The sequence below is a fragment of the Apium graveolens genome, chromosome 3 (assembly GCF_009905375.1).
Source record: "Apium graveolens cultivar Ventura chromosome 3, ASM990537v1, whole genome shotgun sequence".
In the NCBI taxonomy this organism is placed as follows: domain Eukaryota; kingdom Viridiplantae; phylum Streptophyta; class Magnoliopsida; order Apiales; family Apiaceae; genus Apium; species Apium graveolens.
In genome coordinates this window covers 251,065,045-251,084,482 of record NC_133649.1, presented here as the reverse complement: position 1 = coordinate 251,084,482, position 19,438 = coordinate 251,065,045, and positions in this window count along the sequence as shown.

Below are 19,438 nucleotides of genomic sequence, written 5' to 3'. Positions count from 1 at the left end.
ATCTGGTGCCATTCTACGCGGGGCTTTGAACACTGGCTTCATTTCACGTACTAAATCAATCATAAACACATTTTCTTTATCTAAAGGTAATATTGGTAACTCATCTGGAAATATGTCTTGATATTGTAAAATCTTCAAGTTCGGTCTGCTCCTAACTCTTATTTATAATCGCCACAGAACTTATATTTTGGTCACTGTAATCTTAAATTATTTTTAACAAATTCTTTACTTTCTTTTGTCCTTTAAACTTCTTCATGTTCTCCTTTGGCGTCTCCAGAACTATCTTCCGTCACGACGGTTTACCTGGGCATCACACTTGAATAGTTAATCCACTCCTTATAATAATATCAAATCTTCTTATCTCAAATGATATCAATTCTTCACATCTTAATGCCAGAAATATCGATTCCAGTCATTGGTGCTAACATATTTAATGATTGCACGTTCTTAATTTGCTAGTCCCTTAGTCCTAAACTTATTGATTCGACAGGATAATTCATCTTATCAATAAAACCTTGAGAAATATATGATCAAGTTGCTCCCATATCTTTTAATACTTTAACGTATAAGGTATCCGCAATAATCTTCCACGTCATCACATCCATATTCTAAATAACATATCGCAAATTCTCGTTCTCGGAGACGTATCCCTTATTGAAGTAGATTCCCTTAACTGTTAATGCATCCCGGGCTAGGGACAGTGATTTGTAATTTTCACCATATGCCCTTGTTTCCTTCCCATGCATGCGAGGTAGATGAGACTTTGCCCGCTGAGTGTATAATACGTTAACTTTTATTTGAAAAACTCTCGCAAGGAACAACGGTACAACGAAACAAATAGAAGGATTCACAATTTTAATAAACTTAGAGTTGAAGAGAAAGAAGAAGTAATGATTTGAATATGAATGAGACAACCATATTAGTACTGAAGATGGTCAGTCTTTTATACCGTGTGGCATACAGCACATGATTAGGTGGCGTCCCACCCGACTCTTTGTCATTCCGACAAAGTGTTTCATCATAACACTGTTTGTCCCAATCAGAAAGCAAAACCCGAGGGGAACAATTAAATTTGAAAGGAATGCAAAATTCTCCGTTTTGATGTTATCAGAAAGAATTTATTAAGAAAAGGAGTTCATACATTTTTAGGAATTAAAAAGGAATATACGCTGTAATGTTGAGGACAAGAATGATACCATTGATCACCATCCACATTTCACTTATATTCATCTTTCGAGTTTGATTGATCATATCCCAATTGAATCATATAATAACTTTAGAAGTATGCTAAAATGCCTTCGTAACTAAGCATTATGGTAGATTCTTACTTGTTAAGTCTCGCATCTGTAACGTCGTACCTACACGTATAATACTTTAACAATTTGATCATAATGGCGTTCTTATCAGATAACCTTGAGTTTCCTCTTTCTAATTTGGAATAACCGTAACTCATTCAACATAATGATCATTTTATTAATAATATTCTTCCTTTAGAAGAGTCTGGAAATTTTCCCAATCTTCTTCGGTCATGCTCAGGCTTCCGTTTAATCAATGAATTCTTCGAACTCTGATAATCCCAGTAATTGGATGAATAGTTATTCTATACGCTGGTTTTGTTGTTAATCTTATCAAACAATATTTGTACCTTCTTGTTAGGAATAACCAACTTCCTCATAATCGCAGATTACTTCGTCCTTTGAATTAACAATACTAAATCTAAAATAATATCCTTCCAGCTAATCCGAGCCTTTTGACAAACAAGAAACTCAAGTAGTAACTTGACAACCGATGTTTAAAACTTATTTTATTCGAAAAGGCTTTTAGAAATGTTGTGAGGAAAAATCTTTTTCGAAAACTTGTTAAAAATTTTGAAAATTTTGAAAATCACACCTCTGGTTGTCCTCACTATATGAGTTGGTTGTTGTCCTTCTTATGACCAAATACCAAGTTAAAGAACGATCACTCAAAGGTCCATTCACTTCCATTTATCTCCTCTCCTTCATTGGGGTCTATTACTTTCCGTAATCAATTAAAACTTCCGTTGTCGTTGCACGTTATCTTATTTGTAGCTTCACATTAAGGCTCCCATACTGGTAGTACCCCCGTTAACCACTTTGCAATCATTAAGTGGAACAGACTATCCCATAGTCAACAAGTCAGCTAATATCACATCATTACAACATCATTAATTTCAAGAAATCTTCAGATCCCTAATCTCCTCTAACCCTCTTTCTTCAACACTTATCTACTCCATTCCACAAGCTAGTCATGAGTGGCCTAATTACTAATAGCTTCTTTTAACCGGATACAGCCATCCTCCAGAACACTTGAATCTTCTTTCTAAACTCCTTCTCACCTTAATTTATATCTCAATACTCACCGTTTACTGCCGCTATCGCGTCCCTTCTCGCAAACGCTGTTGTTTCGGTAGAAAGGTTTTTAAACTAAGGATGTAGAATATGGTGTATAATAGACAGAAAAGATATATTCATAGTTGCATGTTCAAAAGAACAAGAATAAGCAAATGAAGGTTCTTGAATAGGTAGTCTCATATCGAGAGATGATAGAATAGCGTTGAATAACTTGGAGAGGAGCAACTGTCATAACAGAAAGTAGTACCATTAATACTGATGGAGAACAAGGCGCAAATCGAATCTGAGAGAAGATGACGATCCTTAAACGGAAGGCTCCAAATGATCAGTTGATGCAGGGAAATAAGGATCTGCCATTGTCCGTTGCCTGGATATCACGTCAGCGAGTTAAGAATCTCGAATCGCAACACGAACCGTGCCGGAGACCTACTATACAGTCGCACTCAACCTCACGATGGCTTATCTTTCTATTTCCTATTCCTAATCCTAACCCTCTACCCGATCCTGACAATCTAGGCTTGTTTTAGTGACTTATAACCTGTAGCTCTGATACCAACATGTGGCGCCCTCTAAACCCGGGTCAGAAGTTTGGGGTCCACAACACAAACACAATATATCAACCTGTATAAGAAATATTATTTATAATGACCCTGCTTCACAAAACCACGGATCGCAACAGGTTAAAGTATGAAAACAAGCCACAACCTTAATTATTACATCGTACCAAATCCCAACTAATTTAACTTACAATTGATAATAAAATCATTCTTACAACCTTGCTATCTCATTACTGCCATAAGCTCCTGCTAGCTCGATCAATCATAATCTGGAATCCTAGCTCGAACATTGAACTGGGAAACCTTGCTATCAACCGTATCCTTCTTAACTGTAGAATATATAAAAAGATTCGCAAGAGTGAGCTAACTAGCTCAGCAAGTCATATTATCAATAACTGAGGTTAGATAATAATAAATGAGATGATTCAAAGGAATCAAGTTTCTTGTTAAACAACCAATAGAATTGGATATTCATTTTAAGTTTTTAAAACCAAGGTTAGGTTGCTGATCAGTCACGCACTAACCCCGAGCAAAGCACATAGCACTGCTCTAACTACTGGATCCAAGGCACACATTGGCCTAACTTGACCATCGATATGGTCTGACCACGAATCTGGTCCATACAAAGAAAACTATCCAATTCTAAAGCATTTCAATATGATAAACAATAGAGTTCAATAAAACCAGATCATAATCCATAACCATAAAACATTTGTAAAAGAGCAAGGTAAAAGTTCATAGTTACCAAAAAGGGTATGTCAAAATACATAAAAGAAGTGGCCTCCAGCCGGTAGGATAATCGGGTATTAGATGAATAGTGTTTTTCCAAAGTTTTAGTGCTTTGATATCACAAGGTATGGTTAAGTATAAAAGTTTTTGTATATATAAACAATTTTGTTCCGGTGTTTGGTATATGATGGATATATATTTGTGGAGTAGTATCGTATTTGTGTGGTTTAATATTTGGTAAATCCACAAGAAATGGTTCACAAAGAATAAGGCTTACGGCTCAAAGATCAAATGATGTGGCTCAGGTTCAAGGCTGGAGAATTCAAAGTATTTCCAATATAAAACAGAGCTATTTTGAATATTAACAATAGGTCACAAGAGAATTTAGAAATATTTGCAATAAATCTCGAGAAAGGTTTAGAAGTACTTGCCTTATCATAATTGATTCCAACCTCACTTGTACTTGTCTACGACTCTATTCAACCACCATTCATCTGTTTCTCCTATGCCTCGCTTCTAATCTCTGCTCACTTGCTGTATTTTCTACATGTCAATTCTTTTTTCTGATCACCTGCTTCTCTTTCTTACGCCTTGCTTACTCTGCTAGGCATCATAAGTATCTATCAATATTCCACTCATACGATTCTGTTCAACACATACTTCTATCTACCCTTCGTTTCACCCAAATCCGATTAACGGATTAAAAGTTACGCCATAAACAGTAATCATCGAATATATAAACTGACAGTCAATCAACAAGTCACACATAATACATCACGTAATCAATGACATATCATTTATAAAGACATTTCGGGTCATAAATAGGCTTTCTGGTATTTAAAATGATTTTTAAAACATTTTTCGGAATTAAAACGGATCGTTGGATCAATTTCGGAATAATAAACAGGGTTCGGTTGGTCAATTCTGGCTCCGAAACAATTTTAGAATAATTATCGAGCCTTGAAAATAATTTAGAATAATATTTTAAAGCTCGAAACTATTTTTCGAAATTTTTAAATCATTTTTAAATAATTAAATCTAATTAAATAATTAATTAAAAATCAATTAATAATTTATTAAATCAATTAATCAATTAATTTTCGAATTAATTGACTAATTAATCAATTAAAAATTAACTGAAATTAATTAACTAATTCAGATTTATTTGTGAATTAAAAATAATTTTCGGAATTAAAATAATAATTTTTTAGAATTTTCAGAAATTAAAAACGGATTTTTATAATAAAAATAGATAGGAAATATGATTTTTAAAACAGGAATCCAATTTTTGCAAAGTCTGGAAACTTCAGGGACTAAACTTCATCATCTACAAAACGATAGGGACTAAACTGCAATTTTGCAGTCTAGTCGCCCGAAAACACAGGGGTGGCCGTAGAACACGATTACGGCCTCCTCACAACATCAATATATTCCAGAATAAGAAACCCCCAAATTTCAATTAAGAACTTTCATACGGGTTATAAACCCTAATTTTGAAATTCGAAAATCAAACTCAAATTTGAACATGTTATTGGACTCCAAATCAGACGTATAATATACCAAAATCATCAGGAAAACAAGCTCTACAACATGCAGTCATCAAATCATACAAATAATCATCCGAACAAAAATTCATATTTTTCATAAAAATAATTCGAAAATAATTAAATTTATAAAAAATCAACCTTTGATTCTGCAGTAAAACAGGTCCTGGAATCTGATAGTACTCCTTGAGACCTTCAAATTGGTTACTCCAACTTTCCAAACGGATTTCACTAACACCTTGAATTTGTGGTTTAATTCTCAGAAAGGTTTATGAATATATGATTTTTCTCTGTAAAAATTATATAATTATCTGTCTGCAAATGATTTTGATACGAAATAAAATACGGTAAAAGGCTATTTATAATTACGGAGAATTAGTATCCCGTTGGATCATTCCGGATATAAAACGGTACGTTTATTTATAAAAACTGATCCAAACGGTATCGGTTTTCGGGATAATTATCCAAATCAGTACAATTTGTACTGCGGTCTTGGTCTCAGCGCCTGGTTACACGTACTACGAGGTGATAATTGGGATAGTTTAATAAAAAGCTCCCGTTTATCGAAAATACGGGTTTTATTGATTTACTGAAACGAATATTGTATCGAAAATATTGCGCCGGGACCCGCGCAGGACAAACCGTACGCCGGATCGAAAAAGTCGAAACACGGAAAATGCTCGGAATATTGCAATTAGGTTAGGAAGGAGTTCTCGGAAGAGTTTCAGGTTCTAAAAACGTAAAAACGGTTAACGGTGGTTGGTTCCCGTTTTCATAAAATAGGTTTTAAATACCCGGAACAAGAGTTTAAAAAAATCCATATGATTCCTATAAATTCATAAATTAACATAAAAATAATTAGGAAGATATGACAATTATCTATATTTTATTTTGGACATAAAAAAATTGAAATACTCAATTAATAATATTTTTAAACATCCAAACATATTTAACACTTAACAAATAATTCACAAAATAGATACTGAACATACATACTAATTATTTATTAGCAAAAATAATTACACGATATATCCCGGATATTACACTATTAATAAGTTTGTACTTGGGGAAAAGGGAGGCGAACTTTACGTTTTTGAGTCATGGATTTTATTCAAACTAGGAGGGGCGTAAGTGGCCGAGTGGTGCCGATCCAAATTATTTATTAGGCCCAAATGGCTAGGAAGTTCTGGAAAGGCTGTTCATTTCTTAGGAGTCCAGCGTTCGGTCGACAAATAAATTCGACTATTCTCCCCTACATGTAGGTATAAAGTGGGGTTGTACGACTGCGACTGATCATTATAAGTTGCACATCTTGGCGCGATACTACTCCAAAATTAGTTCACCATCCTGATTAGATATTTTCTGTAACACTATCCAGAGCAACCCGATAGAAAGGCTACGGCTGGGTGACCGGTGAGTGTTGGTAGGTTGAGCGTTCAAAATCATGTTTCAAAAATGAAGTATATTGTAACTTCATCTTTTAAACGATATCCCAAGAATTGATTTTACTTGAGGGGACAAAAGCCCTCGAGAGTTTTTATGAAAATGATTTATACAAGATTCACTTTGTAACTTCACCTATATGATGAACCTTTGAAAACTTGTTATACTTTAAAAAACAATAGTTTTCAGGAATTTTATGGAAAATATATTATTAAAGTACCTCGTAACTTCATCTTTTAAAATACCATGAGGAGGGGAAGCGAAAGATTCAACTCTGAGATAGCCACTTCAGAATGGTTAATGCAGAAGTAAGTTGCGTAATTGTAGCTAGTGTAAGAAAGACTTATGTATAAGTGTTATTGTAAATAGAACTTCAGGTCGATGTTGTGTTTTACAGTATAAGATCTTGATTAGTACATTTGGTTTGTAATAACTAATGCTACTTTTGAAAATCGTTTCTAGGCTCTAACTTGTATGTGCAAAAGATGGGGGTCATTTGGTGTTGTATTATTCGATTGTTGAGTTGATACAGGTAATATATGTTTGTACGGTAGCGTAACGACTAGGGGTGAGCAAAACAGAACCGAAACCGAAAAACCGAACCGAACCGATAAATTTCAATTCAGTTTGGTTTAAGTCTTTTTAAAAATTCTGGTTATTTTAGTTTTTTCAATTTTAACCGATTTAAAATCAGTTCGGTTCGGTTTACCAGAATTTTGATTCGGTTTTGAATGAATTAACCGAACTAAATATATCTATATTTTTCAATTATATGATATATATATATATATATATATTATACATAATTCAGTAAAAAATAAACATTAAACAAAACAGATTGTGAAATTAAAACTGAAGTACTGAAGTCTGTGATTAGACGCCGCCGCTTGATCATAAGTCAAAAGACTCAAAACCCTAATCTTAAATCTTAATTCGAATTTCTTATGAACTCCAAAGTATCCAAGATTCCAATTTCCATTCCAAGTATCCAAGATCAAGGTTTCATTGTGTTCATTGAATAATATATATAACATATTCAGTACTTTGTTTCTTGTTTTATTTATATCTATGTCATAATATATGTGTATATATATAATATACACACGTGTAAATCATAATCATCATTGTTGAATGCTGAATTGCTGATGGTTGTTGAGTTTTATTCATTGTTTACTTAATTATTTGTAATTTGTATATGCAGACTGTAGTTTGAATTTGAACACTGAAGACTGAACAATGTCAGACTCGCACCCCCAAACTTTCGAGACTGAGATGAAAGATTCAAATGATCCGAATAGTCAAGCAACCTCTTTTGTAAGTTATCCTTGCAATGTACAAAACCTGATTTGAAAAATTATTTCGGTTTGAAAAACCGGACCGAATTAACTGAAACAATTCGGTTCGGTTTACGGTCCGGTCCAGATATTAAATCGGTTCGGTTTGGTTTTAAAAAAGAATGTAATTCAGTTTTTGGTTAATTCGGTTATGGCCGGTTTCTGACCGAATCGGCCGAATGCTCAGCCGTAGTAATGACTCAGATCCCTGACCCCGAATTTGTGGGTGTTACATCAGGCATGAATTTGTGACAAGTGATCTTCTCACAAATTGGGGGAGATTATTGTGCAAGAGATGCCTTAATATAACAAGACTAAGTCATTTTGACAATCCTAATATTAAGTTGACTTGTAAATCTTATGTATTCTGTAATTATATTCTTTGAGTCTATTAAAATGTTGAAGAATAATAGACTGAAATATTTTTTAGTAAACAACGAATAATCTAAGTAATAAGTCTCTGGAAGAAAATCAAGTCTGATCATGCCTCAGAATGTAGATTGAATAGCTTGGAGAAGAATAATGTTGTAGATTAAAAAATGTTCTAAGTCAGATGTCAAGAAGTCACAGGTCAATGAATATCAAGAAGTATATAGAAAACTGCTCAAGCTTATCGAGAAGTCAATTTGACCTGTAAAGAAGTCATTCCTCTTATAGAGAAGTCATCTCACTTATAGAGAAGTCACTTTGTCTATAGAGAAGTCAAGTACATATAGAGAAGTGGAGAGATCGACAAGAAAAAAATACATGTAGAGAAGTGGAGATATCGACAAGTCAAAATGCATGTGGAGTTATGGAGTGTCGACAAGTCAAATACATGTAGAAAAGTAGAGTTATCGACAAGTCAAAATACATGTAGAGAAGTGGAGATATCCACAAGCCTTTTTGTACTTAGAAGATCTCGATAATAGTTTTAATTATAGAATGTATCTATCATAAAGATTTTAGATTACCAGTCAATAAACCATTTTATCATTAAAATGGAAAGTTTACAAATGCAGCTTAAAGAGTGTAAGATCAAGGGCCGGGATGAACTGGACAAAGGAGTGTAGCAAACCTGAAAGATTGAATGCAAATATGCAGCACTTAAAATAGAAATAGATAAAATAGCTTTAGAAAATACGTTAGTCTATTTTAGCGCAATCTATGTAAACTTTGCATGCTGTTTTATAAAGCATGTCACGGGTTCTTTGTTCGAGTTGCAACAAAACAGTCTAGATTTTCTTATGTTCTCAAAAGAAGGAACTGAGTTCTTTAATATTCAAGAACTCGGATTTGTAGCACAACCTATTTGATTTTTAATAAAAGATCAAGTGAGTTTTGTTAATTGCTTCTCTGTGTTTTTTACAGCTAGTTAATTATCATTGCAAGATACTTTAAGCTGTTAAGTTTAAGGAAGCCTAAAGGTTTTACTTGATTTTCTTGAAAATAATTCAAAAAGTTTTTAAGTAAAAATCAAAAAACACACATACACCCCCCTGTGGGCATTTCATACCTAACACTGATAGCAAACTCTCATAGCTTAAATATTCATATCATCAATTATATGTAACATAATTAATGATATCAGTGTATACTATTAGTTTTTGTCCATGACAAGTTGATATCAGAGTTTATAAGGATATCATAGTTTGATTAAGGATGATGATAAAGCATCAAAATAACCCTAATTGCGGAGTTAATGTCGCATTAATTAGACATAATTTGGTCAAAGGAAAAAGCCCAATTAATAAGGCCCAAAATACTAATTATTTATTAATTTTGTAATTAATAAGGGGGTTAATTAAACAGGCCAATAAATGTGTTCAAATAAGTAACTACTTCTACAAGAAGTAGCCTCCAAGCAACCTAAATTCAGGAGAAAACTAATTCCTGCTTTCTAGGACTCCAAAGTCCAATCAGAGATGGAGACTTGCCCATCAAGTCACCCAATTCTACCCTAATTCCTAGACTCTCAACGTCTATATAGAGGGTTTTACCCCTTCAACTTCAGCAGAATATTTTGGACAAAAGCTCCATATGTCACCACTATGAAACCATATTTTGGAGCACAGCTCTAAGCATCACGAAACCGCAACCCTACAAGCCACGAGGCCATTACCTGGAATGACATTTCAGACTTAGTCCTTGAAGGATATGAGAGTCACTACCTCCTTGGTGAGCTCTCGCTGCCATAGCCCCAAGGGCATACATCACCAAGAACTACATTTTGGCTTGATCCTTGGCATACGCCAAGGTACGTAGGCATCTTGTGAGGGCAGGTTCAAGCCACGAAACACAAGCGCAGTCATTAAAGCTCGAAGCTTATCAAACCCTAATATTAAATATGTAATAAATAAATACATATTTTTTACCCATAATATTTGACACCGTCTGTGAGAAAAAGATGACAACCATGAAAGCACGATGAAGCACCGAGAAACCACCTGCTATGATGCGCAACATCGCATCCAATATTGAGATTTCACCATAGTCAAACCTCAATATCTGAGGGAATGATCTCTCAGGGATGAAGATCCCCATTACCTAACTGTTGATCCAAAGAATGATCTCCAACCTCAGGGGGGAATAATTAAGCGAAGAGTCCCAAATTATAGATGGTGCTCTCATTAATGAGCACCCAAATTTCAGATGTTAATAATTGTGCTTTCCTCAAGGGTGAATGATCACCTACTTTACGAGATGTAAAATTTCAAGGAGGAACGCAAGACCGAGTACATGAGGAGTACGAACATCAGTATTTGTAAGGGTTAAACCTTATTGAAGGAAGAAGTTACGATTTCTATGATCCCCATATCGGGGATAGTGATTGCTCATATAAAGAGGAGATCGCCCAAGAAAGGTGAAATCGATTAAGGAACCCATTGTAAAAGGGCCTTTTTAGCCCCGAAGAAGTGAAAGGATGAATCCTCCAGTCATAAAAAAGTGGATCCGTGTTCATGAAGCACATATCTGGGAATCACAACTCAAGTTGTCGCTTCCACCATAGCACAACTTTGAATCATACAATCAAGAAGACGATCCCATAATTATGGGATTCTTTGTGACCCGAACTCTGATTTAAGGGACCGGTACCCCATCTCAAGGAGTGGAAAACCAAAGGATGAATTCCCAATTGTATTTCAGGTGTTAATAATTATGTTTTCGTCTAGGAAGAACACTAACACACCTGATTGGAGTAAACTTTAGCGTCAACCCGCATTAGATGTATGAATTCCGGTATTTGAAAAGGCTGACCCCCATTCATAAAAGAGTATGGGATTTTTTTTGTCCTAACACCTAGGACAGTGATCGTCCATCTAGTAAGGAGACCAAGCTAAGAAGGAGATTATCAAGCAAAGTGCCCGTTGTCAGAATACTTTCTTAGTTTCGAGGGCATGAAGAGATGATTCCTTAAACCATTGCGAAAAAGAATTTGAGCTCATGAGGAGCACATCAACAAGATTTAACAAGTTTGGAGATGCGTTAGGCAAAAACCTGATCTTAACACGAAGGGACGATTTAAGGTCCCCAAATTCAAAAGATAGAATCCTCAAGTTTAAGGGTCGAATCCCCAATTTCAGATGGTGGTTGAGACCATAGGTCTACCAATGTTCTCTTTTCCCAAACCATCGATGATTCAGGATATGGATTCAAAGATTATAATCAAGGATGTGGAATTCAACAACCGTGTAAAGGCTATACACCCCCTTAGATTCGAGGGTTAAAACCCATCAATGACCAACTTTGTGGTTATTTAAGTCCATATACGGAGGATGATGAAATTTGAAGTATATGGATGCCACCACAAGAATATGACGCCCAGGAAGTGATCGACCAAAATAAGATGTCCCAAGCCTCGAGGGCTTCAAGGACTGAAAAGAAACCTGAAAAGGGAGCAACAAACTCGACTACTTACAAAATTAGGAACGCTTGCAGCCTCGAAAGTCGATTCTCCGATATAGTTCGTTCGAACGGCCTTCCATGAAGAAGGAAAATGGAAATTCCAAGGGTTGATCCCAAAGATTTGATGCCCCTTGATGGTCTGAATGATCCAATATATCTCTCTACAAGAAAAACTATGAATACCTTTATTTAGTGGAAGCTGAAGGTAGCCTAATATGGGCGTATGATGGATTTAGTAATCTGGATAACCACGTAAGAAATTTTTCAAACTCTCTACTACAACAGCCAATGCACGATTTTATAAAGTGTATGACGGTTTCTTAAACCCCGGGAGTGCATGACTCGATACTGGTGCAAAAGTGCATGAGCTATTTTGCATCCCCCAAGAACATGAAATGAGGATAAAAAAGAATCCTTGTATGACCTAGACCGATTCAAAGAAAATCCCTGATCATCACGTACTTGAATGATAAAATGTCAAGGATCTCCCGAAAAGGAGCCTTGGATGTCAACTTTAAGTAGTCATTGGCCAAAACCAATCTGAAATGTATACACAAGTTGCGAGAGTAGGAAGGAAAGTATGTCAACATAAAAATAAACAACATGAAGAATAATTTGACCTCCAACAGGAGGCGATGAAGATAAAGACTAGAGTCAAAAGAAGGATCAAAAATTTGATGCTAAGCATAAGTATCCCCGATGGAGACTCTTCCCCGAGAAAGAATAATAGATAACCGAATCTTGATAAACATGAAAAGATAAAGATGGTCGATGGCTAAAGCCACTACACGTGAAGCCTAAAAAGAGGAATAAGAATTTGTATTCATGATTTCATAAAAAAGGACATCTACGATTGCCGTCAACTAAAGAATAAGATTGAGTTCCTAATCCAGAGAGGAATACCGAACAGCTTCACCAAGATAGTGAAGAAAGTAATAGAATGAAAGATTATGAAGAATAAGAGGGGAGATCAAGATACTCCATGAAAACACGCATCTCCAAGTGTCGGTAGTCAAAATGATCTTTAGAAGACTAACGACCGATGGGACTTCAAGAAGCATAATGAAAGCTTGTTCCCAAAAGGTAGTACACCATAAGGAGCGACAGTGGAAATTGCCACTAACTTTGATGATTCTGATTTGGAAGGGATGAAATTCCTCCATGAAAACTCGATGATCGTCACACTATGATATAAAACTATGAAAGATTCTTGGGAGATGGGACTCGCTAATTCCCAACTTGCCTTTTATGATATGTTGCCACGATTGAGTCGGGGGCAGCTCCTCCCAAAAGAAGACATGGAATTCTGAAAGACCGACGAGCAATGAGGAAAATGTTAGTCGCTAAACATGCGCTAATAATACACGTAAGTATACGAGTTCGCAAGTAGTATAGAATCTTTTCTAGTTCGTTCCCACAGAGACTGTATTGGTTAACTAATTAATTCACACACTTAAGCAACAATGTATAGTTATTATTCAATGCTAAGATGATAACTAATTAAGATTGTTTATAACAAAGAACTAAACTAATAATTATAACTATGAGAATAAGATTAATTGAATTAATAAGTATAACAAACATGGGATTCTAACTTCATTAAATACTTCATGCAATAGCCTTATTGATCTTAACCTTAGCATGCAATGGTGATGATACTAATCAGATAACACGAAACTAATAAATGCCAACTTTCATTGCGCGAGTACCATACTACCAGACATCCACAAAAGAGATAGAAGCTGAATAGACACCAATTATATTGAGACCCTATACGTCTATAGAATTTGACAACATACCGGTTTAAGCACAAGTTATCTATCTTGATTACATAGGCCAAGTAAGATGGTTAAAAGTACCAACAAATCATGTGGCGCCCTCCAAACCCGGGTCAGAAGTTTGGGGTCCACACACACACTTTATTTATAACCTGCTTATAACAATAATAAAGATAATAATAATATGCAGTGACCCTACTTACCAACTATCACGGACCGCAACAGCTTAAAGTATGCACACAAGCCAAACACACCTACTTATATTACAAACGTTCAAATCCCAACTATTCCAAACTCATAACTGAGTATTAAACATTATTACAAACTTTTACAAACTCAAATTATCCCAAAAGAAGCCTACTAGCTTAGCTCGATCAACCTGAACCCCTAGCTCTCGCGCTGGACTGGGGATCCTCGGTACCAACCGGTTCCTTCTTAACTGGAAAAGAACATAAACAATATCGCACAAATGAGCTAAATAGCTCAGCAAGTCACAATGACAAAACTGAGAATAATGATCATCAGGTAAATATGATTATGATATCAAGTGAACAATGGATTATGATTTAGAATTGGATATTATATTTTCATGTTAAAAACCAAGGTTAGGCTGCTGATCAGTCACGCACTAACCCCGAGCAAAGCACACAGCACTGCTCTAACAACTGGATCCAAGGCACAGATTGGCCTAACTTGACCATTATATGGTCTCACCACGAATCTGGTCCACAATTTTATAAAAACAATCTAATTCTACCATAATAACAGAATAAGCAGTAATAAACCATGAACAGGATCACTAACAACATTAGACGTTCAATAATGAAAATGGTTTCAATCTGTATAAGGATCAATATGGCATTTACAAAGCTTCGCTGTTAGGTAGTAAAAGAATTGGATAACAAAGGAATCAACATTTCAGGGTTTCAAGGATTTGGTCTTTCAAAGCATAAGATACAATGGTTTGAATGTGTAAGCAATTTGGTTCGGTGTTTAATATTTAGTTTGTATGTATTTGTGGAGTAGTATTGTATATTTGAGGTTTGTATTTGGGTATACAACAATCAATGGTCTAGAAAGAATCAGGTTTACGGCTCAAGATCAATAACTGGAATCAAGGTTTAGGGTTCAGTGCTTCAAAGCACTTGCAGTATAAAACAACAATATCAATCAATACAATATCTCGAGAAAATTCAGAACACTTGCCTGGTACTAGATTACTACACTGCACTTGCTCTCAATCACCACTGTCTTACTCCTTGACTATCTGTTTCCCTTTCCTACGCCTTGCCTCTTCTGCTCACACATCATAAGCATCTATCAATATTTAACTCATACGAGTCTATTCGACACATACTTCTATCTACCCTTCGTTTCACCCAAATCCGATTAACGGATTGAAAATTATGCAATAAACAAGTAAACCTCGAATATATAGACCGACAGTTAACCAACAAGTCACATATAACACATAACACATCACACGATCAATGATATATCATTTATAAAGAAGTCTCGGGTCATAAACAAGCTTTCGGGTACTAAAAATGATTTTTAAAACATTTTTCAGAATTAAAATGGGTCGTTGGATCAATTTTGGAGAAAAAACAGGGTTCGGTTGGTCAATTCTGGCTTCGAAACAATTTTGTAATAATTATCGAGCCTTGAAAACAATTTTAAATAATATTTTAAAGCTCGAAACTATTTTTCGAAATTTTTAAATCATTTTTTTAAATAATTAAACCTAATTAAATAATTAATTAAAATCAATTAATAATTAATTAAGTCAATTAATCAATTAATTTCTGAATTAATTGACCAATTAATTAATTAAAAATTAACTGAAATTAATTAACTAATTAATTCAGATTTATTTTTGAATTAAAAATAATTTTTGGAATTAAAATAATAATTTTTAGAATTTTCAGAAATTAAAAACGAATTTTTTTAATAAAAATAAATAGGAAATATGATTTTTGAATATTTTTAAAACAGGAATCCTTCAGGGACCAAACTGCATCGTCCCCAAAAGTCCAGGTACCAAACGGTAATTTTACAGGGGGGTCGCCGGAAAATGCCCTGTCTCGCCGGAGAGGACGATCCAGAGATGCTCAGGCCACCACCACCTCCCGATCACATCTACAAATCACCAGGAACATAACCATGCCATCAAATCGACCTAACAGTCCCTGAGTTGGCCGGAATATGGCCGAGAAGTTCGCCGGTTTCCGGCGAACTCGACGTAAACTTCAAATGACAACTCCCTTCTTTACAGACCTCGTTGATTTGTGAAACTTGTACGAATAGATTGCAAATTTCACAGAGAACACAACCCACTATACCACAACATCTCTTTATCCCAAAATAAGAAACCCCCAAATTTCAATTAAGAACATTCATACGGGTTATAAACCCTAATTTCAAAATTCGAAAATTAAACCCACTTTTGAGCATGTTATTGAACTCCAAATCAGACGTATGACATATGAAAATCATCAGGAAAACAAGCTCTACAACATGCAATCATCAAATCATATCAACAATCATCCGAACAAAAATTCATATTTTTAATAAAAATAATTCGAAAATAAATAAATTTTCAGAAAATAAACCTTGATTTCTGCAGTGATTTGGAACACAGAATCTGATAGAACACCTCAAGACCTTTGGATTGAGTACTCGAGCTTTGAAAACAGAGATCAATAACACCTTCGTTTTGCTGTTTGATTCTTGGAAGATTATATGAATATAAGGTTTTTCTCTGGAAAATTATATAATTAATTGTCTGCAAATGATTTTGATACGAAATAAAATACGGCAAAGGCTATTTATAAATACGGAAAATTAGTATCCCGTTGGATCATTCCGGATATAAAACGGTACGTTTATTTATAAAAACTGATCCAAACGGTATCGGTTTTCGGGACAGTTTTCCAGATCAGTACAATTTGTACTGCGGTCTTGGTCTCAGCGCTTGGTTACACGTACTACGAGGTGATAATTGGGATAGTTTAATAAAAAGCTCCCGTTTATCGAAAATACGAGTTTTATTGATTTACCGAAATGAATATTGTATCGAAAATGTTGCGCCGGGACCCGCGCAGGACAAACCGTACGCCGGATCGAAAAGGTCGAAACATGGAATATGCTTGGAATATTACAATTAGGTTAGGAAGGAGTTCTCGGAAGAGTTTCGGGTTCCAAAAACGTAACAACGGATGACATCGGTTGGTTCCCGTTTTTATAAAATACATTTTAAATACTCGAAAAAAAGATTTTATAAATTTCATATGATCCTTATAAATTCATAAATCAACATAAAAATAATTAGGAAGATATGACAATTATCTATATTTTATTTTGGACATATAAAAATTAAAATACTCAATTAATAATATTTTTAAACATCCAAACACATTTAACACTTAACAATTAATTCACAGAATGGATACTAAACACATATATTAATTATTTATTAACAAAAATAATTACACGATATATCCCGAATATTACAAATCATGCATGACAATACACGAACCTATGCTAGCATGGCAAGTTCTAAATCCTTAAGTTCACTTTCGCTTCATTAAGAATTAACACACTATCATATAAGTTCGCGACGCTCATAAGACGAATACGCACAACCAATACTAGGATATCATACAATCACTACATACTAACATCAAACAATTTAACTAAAGAAATCCATAAATAAATCCGCTAGAACCCCACGATAATGACTAGCCCATAATCGGACTCATCATCAACGTGGGTTTCGATGAAAGCATGGTATATAAAACGTAGTCTTTATAACGAATAATTAAAACCAAGTACAAACAAGAGTATAGGTTCAACAAAACAAGAAACGAGCATCCAAGATTACAACTCTAAACAAAGATTCACAAGAATAAACTAGATCGTCTTCGCCTTTGTTGAATTGTGTTATAGGTCTCTTGTCATCTTCTCTTTGTGCTCTGGTAAGTCTCCTTATAAAAAAACGATCTTGAGTTATCAATATATAGCAGTCCAATCAACCCAGAAGTCCTGAAAATAGAATTGTAAAAGAATCAGGATTTTATTATCTCGACACGGCGCGACCACGCGCTTCATCAAAGCGGGCGCGCTGGCTTTCTGTACTTCGGCGCGGCCGCGCGCTTGTTCAGCGCGGCCGCGCTGGGCTTCTGCCATAAATAACTTCTTTTCTTTTTCTTTATCCTGCAGCTTCGAGCCGACTTCAACGAGCTTTTATTCTAGCACCACCTAGACACCATATTAGCACCAAAATAATGTTAATTCACCTGATTCACAGATTAATGCCTGAAATGCAAAAACACTAGAAAACACGTTAAAACCCTTAACAACTTGAGTGGAAATATCACAAGATCCCCCCGTTTCGTTGTAAGAAATACATCTCTTGATGATTTATTCAGCTACTTGGCGAAAGAGAAATGGCTCATCCCACATATACCACTTCATCTCATGTAGAAACTTCTTCCTTTGAGCATAAGATAAGTCGGGAGGCATGATATTACTCACAAGGTAGTTCACAATGTTTGCAAACCACGGTTCTTCTTCTTGCACTCCATATAATTGTTCATCGGGAAAAGACTCATTTATCAATGTCTTATCCAATGAAGTAGCATTAGGATTTTCTAAACGCGAGAGATGGTCAATGACTTGATTTTCAGTTCCCTTTCTGTCCTTGATCTCTAGTTCAAATTTTTGGAGCAAAAGAACCCATCTGATCAATCTAGGCTTCGAGTCCTTTTTTGAGACGAGATATCAATTTGCGGCGTGATCAGTGAAAAATGTCACCTTAGTCCCAAGTAGATAAGATCGAAATTTCTCAAAACCATAGACAATAGCCAAAAGCTCTTTCTCCGTAGTAGTATAATTCAGTTGGGCACCATTTAGGGTCTTACTAGCATAGTAGACCACATGAAATATGTTATTCTTTCTTTGCCCGAGAACTGCTCCAACTGCGTAATCGCTTGCATCGCACATAATCTCAAAAGGCTCATTCCAATCAGGTGAAGTTATGACCGGTGTCGTGATTAGACTCTTCTTCAATGTCTCAAAAGCTGCAAGGCACTTGTCATCAAACTTGAAAGGAACATCTTTATCTAACAGACTGCACAAAGGCTTTGAAATTTTCAAGAAGTCTTTGATGAAATGCCTGTAGAAACCCGCATGACCAAGAAAACTGCGAATTTCCTTTACAGAAATGGGTGGATGAAGATTTTCAATGACTCCCACCTTGGCCTTATCCACCTCAAGACCCTTACTAGAAACTTTATACCTGAAAATGATGTCATGTCGCACCATGAAGTGACATTTTTCACAATTGAGAACCAGATTGGTCTCAACACACCTCTTGAGAACATGTCCCAAATTTTGCAAGCATTCATCAAAAGAATCACCAAAGACTGAGAAGTCGTCCATGAATATCTCCACATTCTAGCCAATCATGTTAGAAAAGATGGCCTTCATACATCTCTGAAATGTGGCTGACGCACCACAGACCAAAAGAAACTCGTCTGAAGGAGAAAGTACCAAATGGACAAGTGAAGGTAGTTTTCTCCTGATCTTCTAGAGCGATACAAATCTGATTGTAACCCGAATAGCCATCCAGAAGACAATAGTACTCATGACCGGCCAACCTGTCCAGCATCTGATGAATGAAGGGCAAAGGGAAGTGATCCTTCCTAGTGGCTTTGTTTAGCTTCTTGTAGTCCTTGCAAACTCTCCATCCCGTGACTGTCCTTGTAGGAATAAGCTCATTATTCTCATTTGCTA